The sequence below is a fragment of the Macrobrachium rosenbergii genome, chromosome 47 (genome assembly GCF_040412425.1).
Source record: "Macrobrachium rosenbergii isolate ZJJX-2024 chromosome 47, ASM4041242v1, whole genome shotgun sequence".
Lineage (NCBI taxonomy): Eukaryota > Metazoa > Arthropoda > Malacostraca > Decapoda > Palaemonidae > Macrobrachium > Macrobrachium rosenbergii.
Genome location: NC_089787.1, coordinates 11676158 through 11701848, shown reverse-complemented (window position 1 = coordinate 11701848; position 25691 = coordinate 11676158). Strand labels below are relative to the sequence as shown.

General features: G+C 42.1%; 1 long non-coding RNA gene across 1 annotated transcript in view; it reads right to left on the bottom strand.

Annotated features, from left to right (window-relative positions):
* Positions 1-3049: 3049 nt before the first annotated feature.
* LOC136830544 (uncharacterized) overlaps positions 3050-25691 on the bottom strand; it is a 35039-nt gene continuing 12397 nt past the window's right edge. Inside the window, exon 2 of the long non-coding RNA XR_010850651.1 lies at positions 3050-5520. This is a non-coding gene — a long non-coding RNA (uncharacterized lncRNA). The remainder of the gene's footprint in view (positions 5521-25691) is intronic.

The window sequence follows — 25691 nt, the reverse complement described above, 5'->3', positions numbered from 1 at the left end:
CTGGTATATAGTCTACATAATATGCACATCCTGCATGTGTACATTGTAAAATATGATGCTGTAATGTATAAAACTGTATAATTTGGACATTAAAACCAAATTTGGGGATTGTAAAAATGACAGTTCCAAAACATTTTTCCCTTCAGAGTAAATAATTTCTTGTATACACAGAGGGAAAGACTTCATGTCTCTGAAAGTGTGATTTAAGCTATAATCCCCAAATTGACTTTTTTCAGTTACAAAGGACAATCTTGTGACAACACCAAAAGTTGAATTACAGAATACTAGCGTCTTCCGAACCTGGGCACTAAATTATTTAAAATATCTATATAATAACTCAAACAGCAACAACCAGTTCTTTTATCCATATGTAAAAATTTCAAAATTACCTGAAATTGAACAAATTTTACATAACTTTAATCCAACAAGGCATACAAGAAAATTTTGTTCAGAAAACTTGTCACAACTGCTCTCTCTCTAGAGAACAACCAACCAACTCTAAAACTTTTTCAAACTCTCAAGTATCTTAGCAAAACTGCTTGTCTAAATAAAATAAAAATTCCAGCAAAATTACTCTTGTCTAGATAATATACCAATCTAGTCAAAGTGTTGGTTAAAATGAGAACTTTTTTGTCCGCCTCTACAGTAACAGTATGTGTATTCCTCACTGGCTGAGGCTTTACTGAAATTGCTAATGTTTCGAGAGGAAAATGCTATTTCGTTTTTACAATATGGTGCTAATTTAAAGTAGTTAGTTTTAAGCAAGCATTGTCTCCACCAGCTTCTCCATGAGATCTGACCTGGAAATTGTTCTCTGTGGTACTTCAATGCCTCAATTCTCTAGTCTACTTCTACATATAATACACAACTTCCCACTTAAGCATCTATTAATATTTGTGCCAAAATGCTATGCAGTTGAAAGAACTAAAAATCTTTCCAAGTGTGCAACAATGTTGGTCTGATAATTTTTCAAAAGCTATTCTTTGTAAATTTCTGACAGACTAAGGCAATGTCTTTCAGATTCAGCTTGCCACAAACTTAAGATAAAAACCTGAACACTTTGTGAACCACAATGCCTTTGGAGTCTTGTTTAAAAGGTTTTCAGATCAGAAAAATCATGAGATTTGAAACAAGTACAAATTGTTGTGCAAAGTAAACAAAGTTTATTGATAAAAGGAAGCAAATTACTGCGAAGATAATGTTGGTTTTTCACATGAAATTAACTGACAGCAATGCACTGAAAGTAGTTATGGCAATTAAAGTACTGTACTGTACTGAGATTCTAATAAAGAACCTGCAAGTGGGTGGTTATAAAGTTTTTCTTAAACAAAATGCACTTATTTTTCGCAGTTAACTACGATCTTGAGAAAATTTAGTGTACTACTTAATAACATCATCAGCTAAATGACAATTTAATTGAAGACAGCAATTTATGTTTTGCACAGATGGGTGTAACAACAAATTATAGTACTATATCATATTACATTAGGTTCAGGGATGTTAATATTTATGCTAATGAAGCTGATTTTAATGGAGAGAGAGAGAGAGAGAGAGAGAGAGAGAGAGAAACCAAAAGTTATTGCAGTTAAAGCGAGACTTCATAATACGGGTGTCTTTTGAGCAATTTCTTATCAACATTTACAGAGAATGTAACGGTATTTGTGCATGTTATGGCTTCTCATGGATTATTCTCAGAACAAGGAAACTGTCACTTAGAGTTTACAGTTATCAAACTTCTGAAACCACATAAATCATGAGTAACAATCATCAGTAGTAGAAGGATTGCATACGCATGCTATGATTTTTGCAATTTTCTACCACAAGTTCAGTGTGAAGTCTTAATGGTTTGTGGATTTTAAAAGGGTACTGGGATATGACACCCATGGCCTGACCTAGCCAAACCAAAAGGGGACTCTGAAACAAAAGGTGGAACAGGACATCAAATGAGAACCTCACATGTTGCCCGTTGTTAATTGAGTTACACTTCTGGACACTCATACCAACCGAATATTTTTAGAGAAGCTGTCTTAGTTTCTTCACCTATTTTACCTCATTGAAAAACAAAACATGATATTTACTTCACTGTAGCATAAAAATCCCCTCCCCCCCTGTTTTTACATTACTGAAGAACAAAACTTGAATTCTGTTTAATTGCAAGAGTAAAATCTACAAACATTGCTTTGGGGGTCGGGCTTTCTAATAAGTAATAACGTCTGCTAAAAGACCATATATTATATAGCCCGCACTTGAACACTTTCTAGGTATCTTACAGTTAACAGCAATCCCATATCTTTCCTAACCTAAACTAATCTGTACTTCACACTGAACATTCAATTCAAGAGATTTATCTAAAAATGTAGTACCTAAAATGGGAGCACAGCAAAAAATAATCATAAAAACGAAGCTGATACGTCCAGGAGACCGCTAAGTTGGGGAACATTGTGTTGAAGTGTTACTGGATCTCATTAAATAACAAAACTTACGAATTTTTGCTTCTCAGCAAAAACTCCCACATTTTCTTCTTTAATGTAGCATATATCCGTAGAGTTTACCTCTTCAATGGAGTAAGAACTCCAATTTTGTTCTTAAACGAGGTAAAATAGTTAAAGAAACTAAGATGGCTAGTTAGGAAGAGACCAAATGACTTGGATGTAGAGCAAAAACCAGAAAGCAACACAGCTAAGGACCAAAGAAACTGCCGCCAAGAGCCTTTAGCCCTAACTTTTATAGACTGCATAAGGCATACTGCAAACGGTATCCACTTAACAATATAATTTTTGAAGGCCATTCAACGCCAAAGTAAAACTATGTAACAGGAAAGAATAATAAACCTGACAATAGGGGAAAGTAAATTTCAACAAACCAAAATTTCTCCAAGGAAAATTGGTGACTTGGCAAGTGCTGTATTTTTACTGCAGCTTTTTAAGTTTCAACTGTGATGAAATGTCAAGAGGTAAAATAAGTTTTATATTACCTTATATATATATGGCATCTAGGCAAAAAATATATATGTATGAAGAACAAAAAGCTAAAAACACAATACCTAGAAACTGGCATAATGACCTAGTGCCAACGTCAAAATGCATCCATCTTACAAGCAAAGCAACAAACATCAAACACAATACCATGAGTAAAATCCCCAGGAAACACTAGTCATCTGTGGACAGACAAACACGGACAAATGAATGCTATAAAGCATTCATTGGATGTGGGTCTAAATGAAAATGAATGCTAAAAAAGTTACCATTGCAGAAAACAAAGTAACTACAGAATGAACAACCCTCAAAAGGGATTTGAAAACCACAACTAAAGGAACTTTGTGAATTGTTATTTTCAATATAAACAGAGTTTAACCAGACCATTGAAGTAAATGAGAAAAACGAGCAGAATTAAAATTAGCCAAGGAAACTGAAATCACATATATAACCTAAAGGCACAAATCTTTGACAAAGTAGTGAAAGAGAAGCAAGTTTAGAATAACAATGAAATTACAAAACATTAAAAGGCACATGCAAGGGCTGTTCACACGAATAAGATAGTGAGCAAAAGGGGCTTACACTCCATATGAAACTGCACAAGAGGGCAAATGTCTTGTGGTAGTTTACTTGCATGACAACAAGTAGTAAAAAATGGTAAAAAGGGTCTTCATCTATTGCTACAGGAATCACATTTTTCCAAATGGGATTGCGTATAAGTAGGTTCCCTTACTTCTAGCCAGGTACAACCAGTCACTGCCTGATGTACTAAATATTTGTTAACTTGACTGAAGGATAATACCCACTGAAAAGTCTGCCTTGCACTTTGTTTTGGATGTTCAGGACTAGTGTAAGTCATTACATAGGCTACACTCGATGGAATCCAGATGATTAACTTGCATGCAGGTATCACCTCAAATGCATCCTAGGCCGCCTTGGAATTTACAGTGTGGAATCAGCCATCATTAGTCCAGGCTTTCTCTCGAACACTGGTTTCAACGAGCACCCTGCAGGACCCAGTAAACTAGACCAGACCTAACCTACCACCCACAGCTTTGGTATTAATGTGAACTAGGCCTACATATGCAACATCTCTGCAAGCAAGAAGGAAAATTGTTTTAGGCTAGTAGGCTAAAACTTTTGAAAGCACAGCATTCAAGCTATCAAGTTGTTTCAGAGATTAAAGATGCAAAAGCACCAACACTAAAGAAACTAAAGGCATCATAGCAAGTGATGACATAACAGAGCTACTTGAAAAAAAAAAAACCTTAGCAACCAAATAAGAGGCCTGTTGGATGACCAGAATTGAGCCTCAAAAACTAAACCCTGATAACTCTCACCAGATCTCCAACTTGAAAAAAAAGGATCAAGCAATTGCAATTATTAGCCTCCTACTAGTAACCCCCCTCCTACTATAACCCAGAGTGAAATTAGTGGAAAAGAAACTTACCAACCACACACACACAAAGCATGGTAAAGTTGAAGGCTCTTAATTTATCATCCACATGAACAAACTTCCTTACTCAAGCAACTGCATAAGAACAACAATTGTTACTCTACTTTAACAAAACTCTGTGGAACAAAGAAAACCCACAACTTAAAGTCAGTTATTCTCAAGACAACTTGGTAACAGTGGAAAGACAAGTAAATACTGGGTAAATACAAAGTTTATACTTAGCAAATGCTTACTTCTGATCTGCCAAGGAAATGAAGAAGGCCAGAATGTTAGTAAAATACAGATATGATGGTAAACCAAACTTTAAAATATAAAAAATTTAAATGTTTAAAACCATCAAATTTCTTATAAAGGACTGAACTAATCACTTGAACATATAGCCAAGGTGCACACTACCTTTTCACAAACTGTGAAGTTGAAGAAACCACAAATGTAATTTGTTCAGAAAAGAAATGATCAACATATCAACATAACACTTTGCACAATTACTGAATAAAGTTTAGGATATATGTCAATGCCAGGCATAAGTAGCATATAGATTTATTAAATATTATTAGTATGTAAATCTATAAAAAAAACCGACTTCTTCTAATTAAACTAAATTCAACATTATTCAGTATAAAACTTACGCAGACTGTCTGCAACTTCTGCACTAACAGAACTAAACCAATGGCTTTATTGTTTAGTATTGTTAATAAATAGTTTAACTAAACCACTGGGGTGACATCAACTCATACAGCTAGCACAAAGTGTTGGTTTTCATACAAGATTTCACTTAACATGTTACAATTCATTTAAAATTTAATACTGTAACAGGATTAACGGAAAATGAAGATTTGGCCCAATTTCTTTCAAAAATGTTGGTTGGGAGTTGAAGAATCAGTAAAGATATGTCAGATTCCAAGCTTGAATGAGGGACAAAACACAACTTGCAGATTTGAAACTTTTTCAAGAGTGCAAAAATTAACTAAGTTTACGTTAATTTCTGACTGGATCTCTCTCTAAAATAAAATAAAAAAAGCTTCATCTTGAACATGTTTGTCCTCCCTCGTGGATCTTCACAAATGGTGACTGCCTTGCTCAAACAAACTGTAAAAAAAAAAAAAAAGATTTCAAAACTGTCACAGATTTTGTGCATATCATTGAACTTTTTTAATATCATTATTCACAATAGGAAACCATTCACATGAAAAAAAACGACAAGCCATTAAATATATCAAATTTGCAAAGAATAAATGTCCATATCTAGACATAAAGCAAGAGAACAATTTTGATTAAAGCCAAATCAAAGAACAGATTATTATATACACAATGGGCAATGATAAATACATAAAATGATGGGTACTGTGTCCACAACTTTTAACATAAACAGCATCAAGACCACTCAGCCCTTTTCGGAAACCTGAATAAGAGAAACACAGTGCAGGCCAGTGCATCATATCAACACCTCACAAGGAATAAGACACTCTTGCTTGGCAAAGCAAATAAATAAACAAATTGGAATGCAGAAGCAGAAATCCAGTTATTAAACAATTCCAAAACAATTCACTCATTCCAGTGTTTGTAAGTGATCACCTGCTGAAGGAAGAAGCAAATGTGCCATGCAGTACCTCAACAGTTTTCAACACTTGAGGTTCTTCCTCTCAAAATAGCAACGAGAATTTGTCATGGGAAAATAGAGTAATTTCTTATTGGCCATAATTCTGTAAAAAAGCAACAAACAGAATAGGAAACTGAAAATAACAGCAATCTGCACCAGTCGTTAATTAGAAGCATGGAAATATTTAATTATGCAATGAGCCAATTGCTTTTTATGTACATTAGTGGAGCTTGATGTTTAACAGCAAATTCATATAAGAATGTACTGAAGAAATTTTGATTAAATCAATGCACAAAGGTTAATTAAATGACTGTATATCCTGGGTTACCTCAAGATGGCTATAATTTTGCCACTTGGCGACCACATAGCCAACACTTTTGAATGAACAAAGGTTGTCTGCCTTAGAACCATCGCTTCCCAGTCTAGTCATCAAATAACCTGGCTTCGAATAGTACATTTAAACAAAACTTCTGTTACTTTTTATACATTTGATTCAATTTAACATTTGCATATCAGTCTCCCCAACTAAAAACTTAGGTAAAACTATTATGATAATCAGACACAGAAATCTTTAAAATAAAATTAATTTTTCAAATACACACTTCTCTGTTATGATAGTTGTAATTTCCGCATCAAGCGGAGGATGATGGAGTGTGAAAACTAAAAAAATTGATAGGATCATTTAGTTTGAACTATCTTGTAACCCATCTCTTTGGGTGATTCAAGCCTGTTTTTTATCATTGTTTCTTCTCCATCTACGAGTGGCGAGGTTGGGATGATACATAACAGAGGTATTTAAAAAATAAATTTTATAATAAAAATTTCTGTTTCTGAAATAAATCTCACCATTGTATTATGACAGCTGGTTTGCACACTGAAGAGGAGAAGGGAAAAAGGTGTGAGGACTAATAATTAAAACTTCCGAGGATACAACAGAATTCCACCAGGAATAAGGCACTTCTTACCTAATGATTAGGATCCATCCGCTAATAATGTTGCCAAGAGAGGAATAATTCATTAGGCTGCAAGGACCTCTGAAAGATGCTGGAGGCTCCTTGCAAGGGATACCACTCTCAAAGTGGAAAAAAAGGCCTTGTGCCTAGGCCAGCAGAGCAAAGACTAAATGAATGAAGGCTCTTACCTATCTCAAAATGGCACCTTCCTACTACTGAAAAAATTTCCTATGTAAATAGGAAAAGCTAGAGTATATCTACATTCAGGAGTCGAACTCCCGTCATACAAGGGGCAAAAGTACTCTGCATGATTTGTACTGAATCTCAACATCTTGAAAATAGTGAGAGGCAAATATGGAGTTACATCTTCACTGGGCTACATTGACAACACTCAAAGTTCGAAACTGAAGATAGTTGCCACTGCTCTCACCTAGAGAAGCTTACCTTCAGGAGAGGTAAGAAAGAGGGGTCTAGATTAGTGTGTGCTTCCTTGACCAGGTTCTCAAACAAAGAGGTCACAGCAATTTTTTCCATAGGTCAATCCAACTTAGAAAGCTGTCTGAGGTCCCTAGTCCTTTGCCTTTAGAAAACGAGAAAGAGCCAAGACCTAATATTCATTCTTTGCCCTGAAGTAGGGCAAAAAGGAAGGACTGTTCCTTGGGAAGTAAAGCACACACTGAAGGAGAAATCCTGGAGTTCACTAACAGTAAAATCCAGTCTTAATCATTAAGTTTTTAAGGAGGGTTGAGTTAAGGGTTTAAACATAGGTATACTTAAATACATTAGCATTACATTACGTTTAATTGGACATAAAGAAGTCTAGATTTAAGAAAATAAAGGCTTCCTTAATGTCCAGGTCAACAGAGAGATCCAAACCGGAATGTCTTAATACGGATGTTAACGTGAAGCAACACCCTTTAATAGCATGAACAGACAAACCTTTAGTATAGTGCAAATTAGTAAAGAACTTCATTCAGTTATTATAGAGGTATCTGTCCCGGAAATCCTCTTGGAAAAGCACCAAGCTCTAAAGACTGACCACAGTCTCTCATACAGTGCGTTAGCTGATTGCTTCTAAAATTAATGATTGCTCTTCTCCACTCCTTGTAGACAATCATGAGTATCCACAAGGTCAGCTGAAGCAAGGAAGGTTCTGGTGAAATCTCATGCATCCAGGGAGAATGAGATCTATCCTTAGTGGTTATGGTCACAGGAATTCTATCAGCTGAGACAGAAAATTTGGAACCATTTCCTGCATGGCACCTATGCATGAGTCACCAAGGTTATGTGCGAATTCGCTGTTAGCCAGAATTTGTATGAAACCTTTGAATCATAGCCAAAGGGGGAAAGTTTAGATGTCCAGACAAAACCAGTCCAAGAGCATGTATCTACTGCCCAAGCTTTTGGAGCCTGAACTGGTAGACAAGGGTAGAATCTTGTGGCAAAGAGATCTAGAACTCCCATCGACCCTTGCTGACTTGTGGATGCAAAATCCATTCCAAAGACATAACTTGATCCTCCTGCTTCAGCTGATCTGCTACATTTCGTGACACAAGTGAGGAAAAATGACATTTTTATTATAAAATAAAGTTTTATATATACTTACCAAGTAATTACATAGCTATTGGTTCCCTAACCTACGGCAGCTTAGAAATTAAAAATTCGCGCGGTGGCACTGTTATCGTTAGTGTGTAGGTGACAACGTGCTGCCACTATCCAGGACTCGAGGAAACAAACCAGCGGATAGCTCAATTTGTTTTATGCTCTTATTTTCATGCAAGGGGAGGACGGCTGGCTCCGATCATATAATTAGTTGGTAAGTATATATAAAACTTTATCATAAAAATGTAATTTTTATATAAGTAACTTACCAAGTAATTACACAGCTGATTCCACATTGTAAGGAGGTGGGAAAGAGCATGGACATATTCTACTCCCAAATATTGAGTAAGTAATGAGTTTGAACTAGAAAGGTCGCTAACACTGAATAAACGTTTGTTGTTTCCTTACCTGTTGAGAAAGTTGCTGCAGGAAGGTACTGCCTCTGGTCGGCACTTCTCTCAACTTGTAGTGGATGTGGCAGTATAGCCAAGGGTCGCCACTACATTAGTGGGAAACTTTGCAGCGGAGGAAGTACACCATATGCTGACAAAGTTTCTAAAAGATGCCCTTGCCCTGGGGAAGACCAGAATACAAAATGAAAACACTCACCTACACCACAGAATAAAACCAAAAAAACCCAACCATTATCAAAGATAAAGTACGAACTGGTGGGTACTCCAGGTACAATGTACCCCAGGCTTCCTAATGACTCAAAACCTTAGGTCAAGGCGAGTGGATAGCAAAGGAACAGATAGATTCCTCAAGCTTCCTCTCTCAGCACCATGCCAGCCACGGATAAAGTTCCTAAAGTGCTACAATTTTCAAATACAGTTTCTATGTCCTTGAGGTAGTGTGGGGTGAATATGGACTTGCATCTCCAGAACGTCGACTGTAGGATTGAAGAAAGAGAAAAGTTGTGTTTAAAAGTGAGGGAAGTTGCTACTGCCCTAATTTTGTGAGCCTTAACCTTAAGTAGAGGAAAAGCTTCTTCCTGGATCTGAGAGTGGGCTTCTAGTATTAATTCTCTCAGAAAAAATGATATGGCATTTTTGGAGAGCGGGCGAACTGGGTTTTTAACAGAGCACCAGAGGTTGCTCGAAGGTCCTCTAATCTTTTCCGTCCTCTGAAGATAGTACCTGAGGGACCTCACTGGGCAGAGGAGTCTTTCTTCTTCCTCAGGTCCTAAGATATCCATAAGGTTCTTGACAACGAAGGACCTAGGCCAGGGTTTAGAAGGGTTCTTGTTCTTTGTGAGGAAACCAAGAGAAAGAGAGCAAACTGTCTCCTCTTGTGCAAAGCCTGTTCTCTTGTCTAATACGTTTGGCAGTAGCGAGAGCTGTTAAAAAGAGTCTTTTTCGTGAGATTCCTGAGGGAAACAGAACGAAGAGGTTTGAATTGAGGACCCGAGAGCCACTTCAGTACAACGTCTAAGTTCCAAGAGACGTTGGAGGAACTATCTTTCTTGGACGTACAGTATTATAATTATGGTACTTTAAGCCCCACAGGCAGAAAAGATTTATCCAGATCTATTGTGCAATACAAAAATATGACATTTTTATAATAAAATAAAGGTTTATATATACTTAGCAAGTAATTACATAGCTATTAGTTTCATTTATTTGCTGCAGCTTAAATTCAAATTTAAGCTGCAGCAAATGTTCTGTGTAGGTGACTAGTCTCGCACCCTAACGAGAGAGTCAGGAACGACTTAGCAGATAATCCTCAGTCTGTATATGCTTATGTCTATCAGAGGGGAGGAGGGAGGGCCCTGATCACATAATTACTTGGTAAGTATATAAAACTTTATTTTGTTACAAAAATGTCATTTTTATATAATTAACTTAACAAGTAATTGCATAGCTGAATCCCACACTGATGGGAAGTAGGATACATGGACAGGCGGTAAAGCTGAGGGTCACCTCTACTAAAGAGGGAGCTTTGTTACGGAGGAGTACTCCGATTGCTACCAAGGCATCAGTGAAGTTATGCAGCAAGGAATTATCCAATGGCTAGCAGAAATTTAAAGGTGCCCTTGTCTTGGGCACAGTACCATCATAAAAATGATATTTTTATGATAAAATAAAGTTTTGTACATACTTACCCGGCAGATATATACTTAGCTATAGTCTCCGACGTTCCCGACAGAAATTCAAATTTCGCGGCACACGCGACAGGTAGGTCAGGTGATCAACCATACCCGCCGCTGGGTGGCGGGAATAGGAACCATTCCCGTTTTCATATCAGATTTTCTCTTCCACCTGTCTCCTGAGGGGAGGCTGGGAGGGCCATTAAACGTATATATCTGCCGGGTAAGTATGTACAAAACTTTATTTTATCATAAAAATATCATTTTTGTACATGCAACTTACCCGTCAGATATATACTTAGCTGATTGGCACCCTTGGAGGAGGGCAAGAGACAGCTAATAACTAAAAAACGGGAAACAACATATGTTGTAGGAATAAACAAAAACCATGGTTCTTACCTGATTGGGCAGAAGACTTCATGGATACTGTCTATGAGTCTGCATGCCTCAAGAGCTTCAGCGAGGAAGTGACCTAAGACTGACAGCCCTTCGGGATCATATCAATGGGGAAAAAACCCCCTTACATGACAGAGCCTGTTATGGATCGTGTCAATGGGGATTAACCCACTTACAAGACAGAGCCCTCTACCTGAATCATATCAATGGGGGCTATCCCTCTTACATGACAGAGCTAGGTAATAAAACTACAAGGAGCTAACAACCAAAACCGACCACCTGACCAAGCCTAACCTTGTTAGTAATACGAGATGAAAGAGAGAGACCCTCAACACTCTCTTTCAGCCGACCATAAAAACACAACAAATAATTAAAAATAACAACTAGATTAAATAGGATTAGCTTCAGCTCCTTGACCCAGCACCGAATCCGCGGATACGTAAGCTCCTAGAGAGAAGCACTTCTCATATGTAACACGAACATCTCTCAAATAATGAGAAGCAAACACTGAGTTACATCTCCAGTACGTAGAGTCCACAATAGACTGGAGGGACCAAGACTTGTGGAAAGCCAGAGAAGTAGCTATGGCTCTCACCTCATGAGCATTAACTCTTAGGAGCTGAAAATGTTCGTCTTTGCATGAAAGATGAGCCTCCTTGATAAGATCCTTAATGAAGAAAGCCTGGGCGTTCTTGGAAATTGTTCTTGAAGGATCCTTGACCGAGCACCAAAGACTTTCAGTGTTACCTCTGAGCTGTTTCTTTCTCTCCAGATACAATCTAAGACTTCTTACTGGACAGAGTGTGTGTTCTAGCTCCTGTCCTGAAAGATCGGAGAGTCCCTTGACCTCAAAACTCCTAGGCCAAGGTTTTGAAGGGTTCTCGTTCTTTGCTAAGAAGAGAGGCTGAAAGGAGCAGATCGCAGAGTCCTTCTTAAAGCCTACAGAACCTTCCAAAGCTTGTAATTCGCTCAATTTTTGGCAGAAGCAAGAGCAAAAAAGAAACAACGATTTTCTGGTTAAATCCCTGAAAGAGGCAGATCGAGGAGGCTCAAACTTATCAGACATCAAGAATTTTAGGACCACGTCCAAATTCCAGCTGGGAGGTCTAGGGGACTTGCTTTTAGAAGTTTCAAAAGACCTTATAAGGTCGTGAAGGTCTTTATTATCAGAGATGTACAGACCTCTGTGTCTAAAAACTGAAGACAGCATGCTCCTATACCCCTTGATGGTGGAAACCACCAGGTTACACTGCTCCCTTAAGTAAAGAAGGAAAACCGCAATCTCCATTACAGAGGTACTGGAAGAGGACACTTTCTTAGATCGGCACCATCTCCTAAAGACTTCCCACTTCGACTGGTAGAGGCGCAAGGTAGAAGATCTTCTGGCTCTGGCGATAGCCCTCGCAGCCTTGTGCGAAAATCCCTTCGCTCTAACCAGTCCTTCGACAGTCTGAAGGCAGTTAGGTTTAGAGCGGAAAGGTTCTTGTGATATCTGTCGAAGTGGGGCTGTTTGAGAAGATCGCTCCTGAGAGGAGCGACCTGGGAAAGTCTATCATCCATTCCAGTACCTCTGTGAACCAGTCCCTGGATGGCCAAAAGGGAGCGATCAGGGTGATCTTGGTGCCCTTTGACGAAACGAACTTCCTTATTACTTCCCTATTATCTTGAATGGGGAAAAGTGTAGCCGTCAGACCGTCCCAATCTAGGAGAAGGCCGTCTATTGCTACTGCTCTGGGGTCCGAGATTGGGGAGCAGTAGTTCTCCAACCTCTTGTTCCAATGGGTTGCGAAGAGGTCTATATGAGGTCTCCCCCACAGGAACCACAGCCTTTCGCAAACCTCCTGATGAAGAGACCATTCCGTGGGAAGAACTTGGTCTTTCCTGCTGAGAAGATCCGCTCTCACATTCCTTTCTCCCTGAACAAATCTGGTGAGGAGAACGATGTTTCTCTCCCCCGCCCACAACAGAAGGTTCCTTGCTGCAATGTACAGGGAGAAGGAATGCGTCCCTCCTTGCTTCCTGATATAAGCCAGGGCTGTGGTGTTGTCGGAATTGACTAGAACTACTGATCCCTTGACCAGAAGTTCGAATCGGGCAAGAGCTAGATGAATGGCTACCAGCTCTTTCATGTTGATGTGCCAGGACCTCTGATCCGTGTCCCAGGTGCCTGACACTTCTTCCGAGCCTAGTGTCGCTCCCCAACCCGACTCCGACGCGTCTGAGAACAACACTAGGCGAGGGCTCGGCGGTTGTAGAGGAATTCCTAGACCCAGCTTCTTTGGGTCTAACCACCAACGGAGATGTTCCTTTACTTGAAAAGAGATCTGGAAGGAATCCGACAACTCTTGGGACTTCCGATCCCAAGATTCTTTCAGGAAGAACTGTAGAGGTCTGAGGTGAAGCCTTCCTAGAGAAACGAACTGTTCCAGCGAGGAAATGGTCCCCAGCAGACTCATCCATTCCCTCGCCGAACAACTGTCTTTCTCTAGAAAGTCTGTCACCTTTTGAAGGCAGCGTTCCCTTCTTTCCAGGGAGGGAAACGCTCGAAAACCCCGAGAATCCATCCGAATCCCCAGGTAGACAATTTCCTGCTGAGGAATCATCTGAGACTTCTCGAGGTTTACAAGAAGTCCTAGAGACTGGACCAGGTTTAAAGTACGAGAAAGGTCCTCCAGACAACGGTTCTTCGAATTGGACCGAATTAGCCAGTCGTCGAGATACAAGGAAATCCTCACCCCCTCCAAGTGCAACCAGTGAGCTACATTCCTGAGAATGGTCGTGAACACTTGGGGAGCTGTGGAAAGTCCGAAGCACAGAGCCCTGAACTGAAAAGTTCTGCCGCCTACCATGAACCTTAGGAACTTCCTGGAGGAGGGATGGATGGGAACGTGGAAGTAAGCATCCTGAAGGTCCAGGGACACCATCCAATCTCCTTGACGAAGAGACGACAGAACTGAAGATGTCGTCTCCATAGAGAACTACTTCTTTACGACGAACGAGTTCAGGGAGCTCACGTCCAAGACCGGTCTCCACCCTCCCGAAGATTTTGGCACAAGAAAAAGCCGGTTGTAAAATCCCGGGGAGTGAAGATCTTGTACCGGTTCTATGGCAGCCTTTTCTAGCATTTGTTCGATGGCTAGCAGAAGGGCTTGCCTCCGCACAGGATCCTTGTATCTCGCCGATAACTCCCTCAGAGTTGTTGTCAAGGGAGGTTTCGAAAAGAAGGGAATGAGGTACCCCTTCCTCAAAACAGAGAGGGACCATTCGTCCGCCCCCTTCTGTGCCCAGGCTTCGGCGAACTTTAGAAGTCTGGCACCTACTGGAGTCTGGAGGACTTGATTTTCACTTGGACTTCCTGGAAGGGAGTCCTGAAGGTCTAGATCTTCTTTCAGGTCTACGCCTCCTAATAGACCTGGATCCTCGAAAGGGCTCCTGAAAGGGGGTCTTCTCCTTCTTAGCAAGTGGAGCAGCAGGTCTCATCCTCTTCGACGACTGAGCCAGCAGATCCTGAGAAGCCTTCTCAGACAAAGAACGAGAGACCTCCTTCACAGTCTCTTGTGGGAAAAGATGGCTAGACAAAGGAGCGTACAAGAGGGAAGACCTCTGGATAGGACAGACCGATTTAGAGAGGAAAGCACTGAATACTGACCTCTTCTTAAGCAGGCCAGTGCCGAACAGGAAAGCGATCTCCATCGAGCCGTCCTTCACAGCCTTGTCCAAGCAAGACAACACACTGCTGAGGTCCTCCATACTGACTGAATCCTCTTCAAGACTCCTCTTGGCTAAGGCCCCTAGAGACCAGTCCATGAAGTTAAAAACTTCCAGCACGCAGAAAAGGCCCTTGAGGAAATGGTCCAATTCACAAAGTCCCCAAGAAGCCTTGGCCGAATTAAGGGAGAGTCTTCTGGAAGAATCCACAAGCGAAGAAAAGTCAGAGCCAGCAGAAGAGGGGAGAGCTAACCCCATCGGCTCCCTAGTCTCGTACCACATTCCCGCTCTTCCCGAAAGCCTAGAGGGAGGCAAGGAGAAGACAGTCTTGCCTGCATCCTTCTTCGAAGAGAGCCACTCTCCGAAACCTTTAAGCGCTTTCTTCATGGAGATCGTAGGACGCATCTTGACTAAAGAGGAAGATTTCGAGGCCTTGGTGCTCGAGAGCATTGAACCCGGAGAAGGAGGAGAAGCAGGCTTGAGGGAATCTCCATACTCCTGAACCAGTAGAGCTGTCAACCTCTTGTAATCGGAAATGGTGATATCCTTAGGGGATTCGTCCTCCGATAACGCCTCCAGGCCAGAAGGAGGAGGAGAACGTCTAGAAGTAGAAGGGCACTTGCCAGAAGAAGAGCGCCTAGAAGGAGAGGAGCCTTTGTCCACTGGAGACCGACGATCCGGAGAGAAGCGCCTGCAAGATGACTGGCGCCTGACATGAGAAGAAGCTCGAACGGAAGAGGAGCCCTTGCTGGGAGAGGGGCGCCTAACAGACGAGAGGGAGGCTGGAGAGGAACTTCTACAAGGCGAAGAACGAGCAGAGCGTTTGACTGTGGAGAAAGTCTCTCCAATAGGAGAGGACCGACGATGACGAGGGCGCGAGCGCCTGGGAGGAGAGGCGCTATCCGGAGACGAAGAGCGCCGAGGAGAGAAGCGCCTACAAGGAGAGGAGCGCCTACCAGGAGATGAGCGCCTAACAGGAGAGGAGAGCCTACAAGGAGAGGAGCGCCTACCAGGAGAGAAGCGCCTGGACGGAGAGGAGCGCCTGCAAGGAGAGGAGCGCCTACCAGGAGAGGAGAGCCTGGAAGGAGAGGAGCGCCTGCTGCTGGAGGGGCGCTTAACAGGAGAAGAACGCTTCACAGAAGACGACTTGCTGGGAGAAGAGAGTCTCTTGGAGGACTTGATCGGAAGAGAGGCATCCTTCCGACGAGAGGAGCTCTTTGATAAAGAGCCAGCAAGAGCAGCGAGTTGAGCCTGGAGGCCTACCAGGATCTGCTTGGTGGACTCCTGAACACCCGAAGAAGAGGAGGGAGATCTTCGATTTCTCTTCTTAGAAACAGGAGAACCTTCAGGGAAGCGCTCAGGGCTAGAGTCCAATGCGTCTCCTCTAGGAGCCTTCCAAGACCTCTTCAAAGGACGAGACTCTTCAGCCGAACTCCAACCACGTTTAGGAGAAGAAGAAGCAGAAGAAGAGAAACACTTCTTTAAGATCCCTTTTCTACGGCGATCTAAGGCAGCCTGGGACGCGTCAACAGGCGCTGCCGAAGGGACGCCTGACCGTTGGGAGCGCTCTTCATCCCCCTTGCGGCTGTCGACATTCCTCCTCCACTGGGTCTGGGAGTTTGGAAGAGGTCTAGGCCTAGGAGCGATGCGGAGCCGGTCAGACGCCCCCTCCACTACACTGGGGACACTACACACATCACTATCACTTCTCACTTTCTTTTCCTCCAAAGCACGCATCTGCAACTGCATCTTGCGGATCGTAGCTTTCATTGCAGCCATCTCCGACGACGAATCCACAGGTTTGACGAAGGGTGAAGGAGCTGAAACAACTGGAGTGACAGGAGAATCTGGAAGAGTGTTAGGTTCTAAATCTACCTCCTTGGAAAGAGACCTACTAGAGCTTCTAGAAGAAGCCTTCCTAACTCTGTCCTTCTCCAACTTGCGTACATAAGAGTTCAACGCCTTCCATTCCAGTTCAGTGAGATTCTCACATTCAACACACGTGTTCTCAATAGAGCAATCATTCTCCCTACACCTCGAACACACAGTATGAGGATCTACCGAAGCTTTCGGTAGTCTCACCTTACAATCAGACCTAACACACACACGAAACACAGGTGCAACACTCTGATCAGACATTCTTAAAGAAAATACCAAAGCCAAAATCAAAAACAGTCCACAAAAGCGTATGCCAAGCCAAAGATCCAATACGTCACCAAAGGTCAGTCCAAAATAATCCTCAGCAAGCGAAAAATGAAAGTCTAAGCAGAAGGAACCAACAACAGATGTTGCCGGAACCAGCGACAGAGAAAATCTGATATGAAAACGGGAATGGTTCCTATTCCCGCCACCCAGCGGCGGGTATGGTTGATCACCTGACCTACCTGTCGCGTGTGCCGCGAAATCTGAATTTCTGTCGGGAACGTCGGAGACTATAGCTAAGTATATATCTGACGGGTAAGTTGCATGTACAAAAACAACCAGATTATGTTGTCACCTACACTGAAGTAAAACCACAACCCATCAACTAGAGTGCTGGGTGCTCTGGGTACATTGTAACCCCCACCCCTCCTCCCCAAAATTCGAGTTTACTACAAGGTGAACAGGCAGTAGGTGAAAATCCTATGCTTCCTTCCGTGATACCATGCCTGTAACTAAAAATCGCAAGGTACTGGAAAAATTTTAAACACAGTTTAAACTCCCTCAAAATTATGAGAAACAAAGAATGATCATACTACCAGTAAGCTGCTTGTTGAATGGACGTAAGGAATATATAGTGTTTGAAAGCTGACAAGATAGAGGCTGTTCTGACATTTTTAGCTTTCACTATAAGGAGGAAAATGCTTCTCCTAAATCTGAGCATGTCTCAGAAGATAGTCCATTAGGATAAAGGACAAGATGAGACGAGCTCTTGCCCTAACTCCCTTGGTTATGGATGGCCCAGGACCTCCAGCTTTTTAGGCAATACCATACCATCCAGCTGGGAAAGAGAGCTCTCTATTCCTCCCCAGAGACAGTGAGCGCTTCTGGCTCTCAAAGAAAGTGCTGGCGCCAGGTTGCAGTTGCCCCCAGGAGTTCTAATTAAAAGGAGAAAGTAGTTCTTGCCATTACACCATAGGTTCTGGATGGCCTTTGAACCTGAACATTCAAACTAGATAGAAAACTTTAGTCTTCCTCAGAGCTAGTGAGCGCTAGTGGATGCTCAGAGCAAAAGCTGATGTCATAGCCAAAGCTGGTACCGGGCTATTGTTAATGCCAGAAGAGCAGGGTGCCAGATGAGCTGTGAACTAAGGTGCTGTCTGGCGCTCCTGGAAGACACAGATGTCCGTAAAATTCCTAAGGGAGAAAGAAAACAGACAAGGTCTTGGATGGGTCCCAGACCTTAGACTAAAATCCAAGGAGAAATGAGCAAACCATGTCTCCTTCTTCCTTGCTTGGGCATGTCAGGAATTTCAAAGGAAACTAAGATAGGGATGCCAACAAACTAGGTCTCCATGCTTACACGAGTTATGCATAGTTTGATATCCTTCAGCGGGGTAATTGCAAAAGGAACACGGATGTCTTGCAGAGGAGACGTACGGCCTGAGATACTAACTTTAGAAGTCAATCCCCAGGTCTGGAAGACAAGGAGAGAAGATTGACTTCCACATCTTGCAATGGTCTCTGCAATACATCTAAAAAGATCAAGTGATAATCCTCTGACAGTCTGGAGTCTGTCAGGAAAAGATCTGACTACCTTGGTAGATCTCCTGAAGCGAGGTTGTCCGAGGAGAGACAGTGGGGGAGGATCCTCACAACTGAGCAGGTTCAAGGACCATGGGTTAAGCGGACAATGTAACTTGGAGTTAGCTCCTCCTTGACCATGATGAAGGGCGCGAAGAGAGGTGGTCCAACGGATCTGTCTATAGCATGGGGTCTGTTGTACATGCTATAGGGATGGTATGGACCACAAAAGGAAGAAAACGAAGATTCCTTGAAGGGGCAAACTGCTCTATGACAGGTCCGTCCCACAGATTCCACAGATCTCAGCAGCTGGGGGATCAACGGTCCCCTTCTGACGTCTCAGTACGTCTGATAGGGCTTTAGTTCTATGAACTGATCAAATGGCTAGAAGACCTGATTGATCTGTCCACAGAAACAGGGCTCTTTCTTTAGAGGTGGGGAGACGTGGGGTAGAGCCTTGCTTACATAAAACATTCAAACTATGGTCTAGTCTGAATGGTTACCACAACCTAGGAGTGCACTAAGGTCAAAAAGCATTGGAGTTATGCGATGAAACTTCCAGCTCTATGAGAAGGAAGTGAAGGATCTGTCTTTCCGGGGACCATGCCCTGGAAAAACCCCAGTTCCTTAAGAAGACTACCCAACCTGTAACAGAAGCACTGAAAAGAAATCCAGGACTAGGTTCACGAATGAAGGAACTTCCTTCAAAAATATTACGTTTGGACAACTATAAGTATTTAAATACAAGAGGAACAAGGATTCCAGAGAAAACTAGTGCTGTCAGGAGGCCAATATCTGGCAAGAACAAGCAAGGGTGCTTCCTCCATCTCTAAAATCCATTCAATAACCATGACGACTGAAGGAAGAGGCTGTCTGGTTCGTCCTTTATCCACTGTGGGGATGCCTTGCATTGATGATCATGTAGACTGGCAGTCAAAAGAGCAAACTAATAGAAGGACATGCAGCATCACAGACAAACTAGCTACCAACTCTGCAGACTTTATGACAGCCAAGTGAAAACGTTGAAATCCGTGCAGATTCAACAAAAACTGAACTTGATAACACTGAGCATGGACTTGATGATACCCTCATACAGAACAAAGACATGCAAAACTGTACACAGAAAAATTCTGAAAAGTTATAACGGCTTAAAAAATTCCGTAACTGTAAGAACCTGGGCCCTGTGAACTTACGCCGTGCGTACGGAGGTGGCTGCCGAGCACTAGAGATATAATGACGGCTGCTCTACTCCAGGTGCCAGGCGCTCAGATGAGTGTGCCAGGCACTAGGAAGTGGCGTCAGGAGCTCGGGAAAGGGTCCAGGTAAACAGGAATTGGGACCTTACAGGAAAGGTTGTTCAACAAAGAACGAAACTGCAAGAAGACCATGAGAAGAAGGTAGCTTTTACCACTGACAGGAAGTAGAGAACAGCAACTGTCAACATGTAAATCTTCCGCAGAGTGAAGAGCCAAAAGGCTTACGCATTCAGTCTTCACCTGAAACCTTGGAACTGAAGGAAAATTGGAGGACACATTGCAAAAGTCCTATTAGGTCTGTCCAATCTGGCCAACGACTCGTGGGCGCCAGAGCTAGAGTAGGCTCACTACTAATGTCCCAGGCACAAAGGGAGAAAAGAGGGCAAAACTCTCATATTGTCTGAAAGCATAGAATCTTTGCAGATGGAAAAACTCGAAAATCCGAGAGATGCAACTAATAGTTGACAGGAGGACTTTGGCCAGTGCTCCTGATGTCAGTCCAGAAAATTAGGATTAACAACAATCTTGACAAGAAAGTCTAGATCTGACGAGGCACTAAAGTGAGGGGAAAGACAAAAAGACACTTGTCTTGCTCCTTTTAAACGAAAGCCATTCTCAACCTTGACAGATACTTGGATGGCTAGAAAATAGCCCAAAGGAGGGAGCTTCCTTCTGCAACTCAACAACTCTGACCCATAAGTCTTGTCCACAGGTAGACTTGGTCCCTGTTCAATGAGAATTGGCGTGTCCTCAAAATTCAAGTGCCGAATCAAAGAGGAACTGGCACCGACACAACAGGTTGGTGCTCAGATCCCTTGGATCCTACTACATGCTTGAATCCTCGGATCCCACTGGGCGCTTGGATCCATCGGATCCCACTGGACACTTGGATCCATCAGATCCCACTGGACACTTGGATCCATCAGGTCCCCCTGGATGCTTGGATCGCACTGGGCACTTTGATCCCATGAGACGACCTGCTCCCTTTGGACATCTGGGATCCACCTGGCGTTTAGAGGCCATTGGGCGTTTGGAGCCACTGGGAGCTCGGTATCCACTGGGAGCTCTGTGCCGTCCCAAAAACTACAAGAGGGCTCCTGGTCCCTATGGTGCTTACAAGGGATCAAGGGAATCTGATCCTCCATCGCGAGCCTTTTCAATGGCCTGGAATATCCTGGAAATGCCAGCTGCAGCCTTAAGACTCAAGAGTCTGATCCACTGGAAGAAAAGTTGGGAGGGTCCACTTGTACTCCTTTCCAGTGGTTATCGACTGATACCTGGGAAACAGTGACAGGTTCGGCTGAGGAAGCAACCAACTGTGGGCAAAAAATAACCCTTTGGACTCCCATGGACCAACAGTATGCCTCCTCCCAGGTTTAGGGGAGTCTGATAGGGACCGGGTTCAGGAGATCTGATAGGGCTGGATAGCCACTTCCTCTCCACTACACATCCAGTAAAATGCCTTTCCAGTGCTGCCTGTCAACACCTGGGACCGGCAACAGGCTTGACTGAGGGGCGACTACCCGTGTGTAACCCCCCAACCTCCCTTGGACTTCCAGTACCCCTCCTCCCAGGTTTAGGGGAGTTTGACAGGGACTTTCTGTCTATCTTCTGTTAACCTAGACACAAGACTGGCAATGGCATGGGAAGGAAGCGAGGGAGCCAGGCACGGGAACAAGAAGAAAAAAAATTAGAGGGCTAGTAGCAGGAGAGAAAAAATTGGATTTTGGAAGAGTAGGCACCAGACAATTAGGAGCTGGTGCTGGGTGCTCCCAGGAGTGGATGGCGACAGGTGACTGGGTGTCAAGTGGGCTAGTAGTTCATAACCTAAGAAATCAGGAGCTGGTGAGCGCTCCTGGGCATTCGGAGCCGATCCTCGGCTGCCAAGAACATCAGTTCTTCCAAAAAGCCCAATGCAACCAAAAATGCACAATTTCTCTCCTAACTATGTTCCACCCTTACACGTTTTCAGTTCTCTGTAAAGGAAAGTGTAATAAGGTGATGTTTAATTAATTCTTTAAAGTGCACAGAGTACTATCATACAGACAAATCTCAACTCCTAACAAACATTATTTGAGATTTGCGGAGATATACAGAATCATTACCGATAATATCGGTCCTTGTAGCGAACACAATGTTTACGTTTTATTATGCTACTCAATAAAGATGGTAGCAAATGCAAAGTTTACTTTATCACGTTACTCGGCAACACTTTACATTATTACATTACTTGTTGTAAAGGTGAGTTAAAACAAAGATTGTGAATTCAATACTGTAGAGGTATTCATTATCAAAAAATCAGTTCAGTATGAACGAAACATCGGTTCGACAACGAACCAATGTTTACATTATAGTACGCCACTTGGCAAAGGACAGTTAAAAAATTAAATGCAATTTTCGCTGTAAAAGGGAACAATTGATATACTGGACACCATTTAGTAACGACAAAACAAGGAAAAAACTCATCCTGAAAGCTTTTGGCTGAAGCTACTCGACTTTCGGCTTGAACACTGAAGGCCAGTTAAATAACTGGCAAAAACAAGAAAAGCTGCTGCCAACACCCAATGTTAACACATAACTCTCTCATTAGGGGGGCAAGACTTGTCACCTACACAGAAAAAAGATGTCGCTACTGCGAAATTTGAATTTAAGCTGCTGTGAATAAATGAAACTAATAGCTATGTAATAATTACTTGGTAAGTTACTTATATAAAAACAGCAGATTATACAATTTCATATGCCAAAATTAAACTTGAAACATAAGTGCTATATGCTAAAAGCAGCAAGTAAAATCAAACATTTTTGATATGTAGTATATCCCAATGGTTCAAACTACCAGCTGTTACCAAGACTTACAACACATCTTTGCAGACTACTACAAATAGCATTAAGCTACAATAGATCCCAGATGACAACAGCATGAACAGCAAATACACCAAGTGCATAACAACGAATAAGTTCTCAGAACCACTGGATCAGATCAAATCAAAGAACATTGGACAATTCATCTTATACAAGGCATCTTTGGTCATTGAATAAAGAAAAGCAAAATAATTTTTCCTTGTGTATGTGTATGTATATTATAAAACTGGACAAAAGCAGCAAACTCTTATCTCAAATCCAATCAAACTGTTCATATGATGGCACATAAGCTACATGACAACATATAAATCAAGCAGTTTTTTTTTTTTTTTAACTTCAGATAGCTGATGTCAAAAGTAGAATCTGCTTTACTTGACTGCCTAAAGTGATTTACAAAGGCATCTTCCTGCTTTTGCTCAATTTAACAGGCCAAACACTATTATGTTATTTCCAATGAAATATTAACAGCAAAAAATGATCTAGCAGATGCCACAAGAGGGTAAAATCTTTGTTTTCTTGCAGACAGTGGAAGAAAAGGACAAAAGAATTAGTGTTAGAGTAATGAGAGATAGAAGAAACAGCACTGGATTTGTACAGGTCTACAAACAGACTGATTGGGAGTCAATTGATCAGTCTGTATGAATGTATAGCTTGAAGGGAAATGAAACAGCAAATAAAAGCAGCTTTCACTAAGTCTTACAATCATTAAATACACTTGACAGTCATCCAAGTCCTATTTTGTCTCTCGTAAGGTTGTCCATAGTGGACTGTTTTCATTAATGAAGGGGGAAAATTGAAGGTAAACACAGCTGAAAAAAAAGTTGAACAAAAAAAAAAAAAAAAAAAAATTTCCAGACCTATGAAGGGATGCTATAAAACAACTTTGGTACTACCCAAGTTAGGCCATTCAAGGAATGACATAGGAGGCACCCACCTGTGATGAGAACTGACAGAGATTATGGGAAATAGGCCACTTAATTATTAAGCACTTCAACTAGACCACTGGCCAGGAGTTAAGTAAGCCAAGTGGAAGGGCTCAGCTATTAGTTTCAAACTGGTACTGACGTGAATGGCAGAATGGCTAGCTGAGCTGGTGAATCTGAGGAAGGGCAATTTGACAGCACAACTATTTGTAATAGCCTATATCTAAAAAACAGATCACAGACAAATCCATGCTAAAGTGCTGCATGATAGTAGTGCACAAAGCATGTATCACACAACAAAAAGGATGGAATGCATACATAGCTATAAAAAAAGGAGAATAAGGAACAACACTGCTAAAGACCCAAGATCATTAGGTGATAAATGAAGTTTTCATAATAAAACTAATATTGTAATACTTACCCGAACACATGAATGCGCCCTTACTCCCACTAGCCTGAACAACTCTCAATTACCAATCCCACTATTGGGAATTTTAACAGCCAGCGTTACTAACGTTGCAGGTAAAATCTTGTCACTTGAGCTACCATAACAAACGGTTGGCAACGCTGACACAGGTGTGCGCCGACACTCCCACTGTCGTCAATTGCTTTATTCAAGGTCAAAATTGATGTGGGGAAAGGAGGGTGGGAATCATTCAGGTGTTCAAGGTAAGTATCAAAATATAAGTTTTATTATGAAAACTTCATATTGCAATACACTCCCTGAACACCTGAATTAGCCCAATTAACAACATTTGGAGGAGGGATCAATTCTATTGCCAGCTTTTTGACAACCACAGAGATGGTAGCTCACCAATCTGCTCTGCACAAAATATCCATTTAGTCATACACTCACCATGTCAATCAATGCTTTCAGTGAAGAGACATGTTGGAGAGCACTTTGATCAACAGTCAGGTCAGCACTCTTGGTCCGTCGACCTCCCATGTGGCTCTTCAGAATCTCTCATGTATGGAGGAGAATGAGGCAGAGTGCAGAGCTGCTGGCCCTCCAGGAGAACCATCTAAGTTTGCAGCACACCCCCTTTTTACAACTGCAGAGATGGCAGCTCACCGATCTGCTCTGCATAGGATATCTAATTAGTTATACACTCACCTTATCAATCGATGCTTTTGGTGACGAGACATGCTGGAGAGTACTTTGATCGCCCGTCAGATCCGTACTGTCTCGGTCTGTCGACCTCCCAGGTGGTTCTTCAGAACCTCATGTACGGAGGAGTATGATGAACCTCCCATGTGGCTATTCAGAGCCTCTCATGTATGGAGGGAAATGAAGCAGTGTGCCGAACCGCTGACCCTCCGCCATCTGGGTGCAATAAGGCCTGACGACTGACAAGCGAAGAAGTATCTCAGTGCTGACGAAAGAGCCTAGCCTACTAGAGCACCCCTTTGGACTCTCATAGGGAAACTATCAAAGACTAAGATACTTAAAATGTACTAAACCTAAGTTCATGTGATTATACTGTCACTGTTGCCCAAGAATTCTAAAGACTAAAAGGAATTCCTCTATCTGGTTAACCTAAGAATCTCCTCACTAAGTGAATACCACCTCAGCTAAATGAATGCATCCTAGATAATAGACTTTGCTGCTACACGTGGACTAAGAGAATAACCCTCTGAACCTCCGCACTAAGCAAATACCACCTCAGCTAAATAAACGCACCCTAGATAACAGACTTCGACGCTACACGTGGACTAAGAGAATAACCCTCCGAACCTCCGCACTAAGCGAATACCACTTCAGCTAAATGAACGCACCCTAGACAGTAGACTTCACCGCTACATGCTGTGAGGTGAATTAAACGTCTCTTAAGGAAAGGAAGTAAACACCGAGACGGATTTCCAAGTAGCTTCCTCCAGAATAGAAGGCACTGAATAACTCCTTGGAAAGGAAGATGAAGTGGACATACTCCAAATACTGTGCGGTCGGGGAAATACAAAGCTGAAGGCGACGAAGAAGAACCCTGAGAAGCCTGGGAAATCACCTCCCTCCGAAAGTAACTAATCGCATTCTTTGACAGCAGACGGGAAGGATTCTGCAGAGAGACAAGAAGTGTACGCGGAAGCCGAGGGAGTTTCTCAACTTTCGATAAATAGACTTTAATGCTCATACCGGACAAAGATATCTCCGCT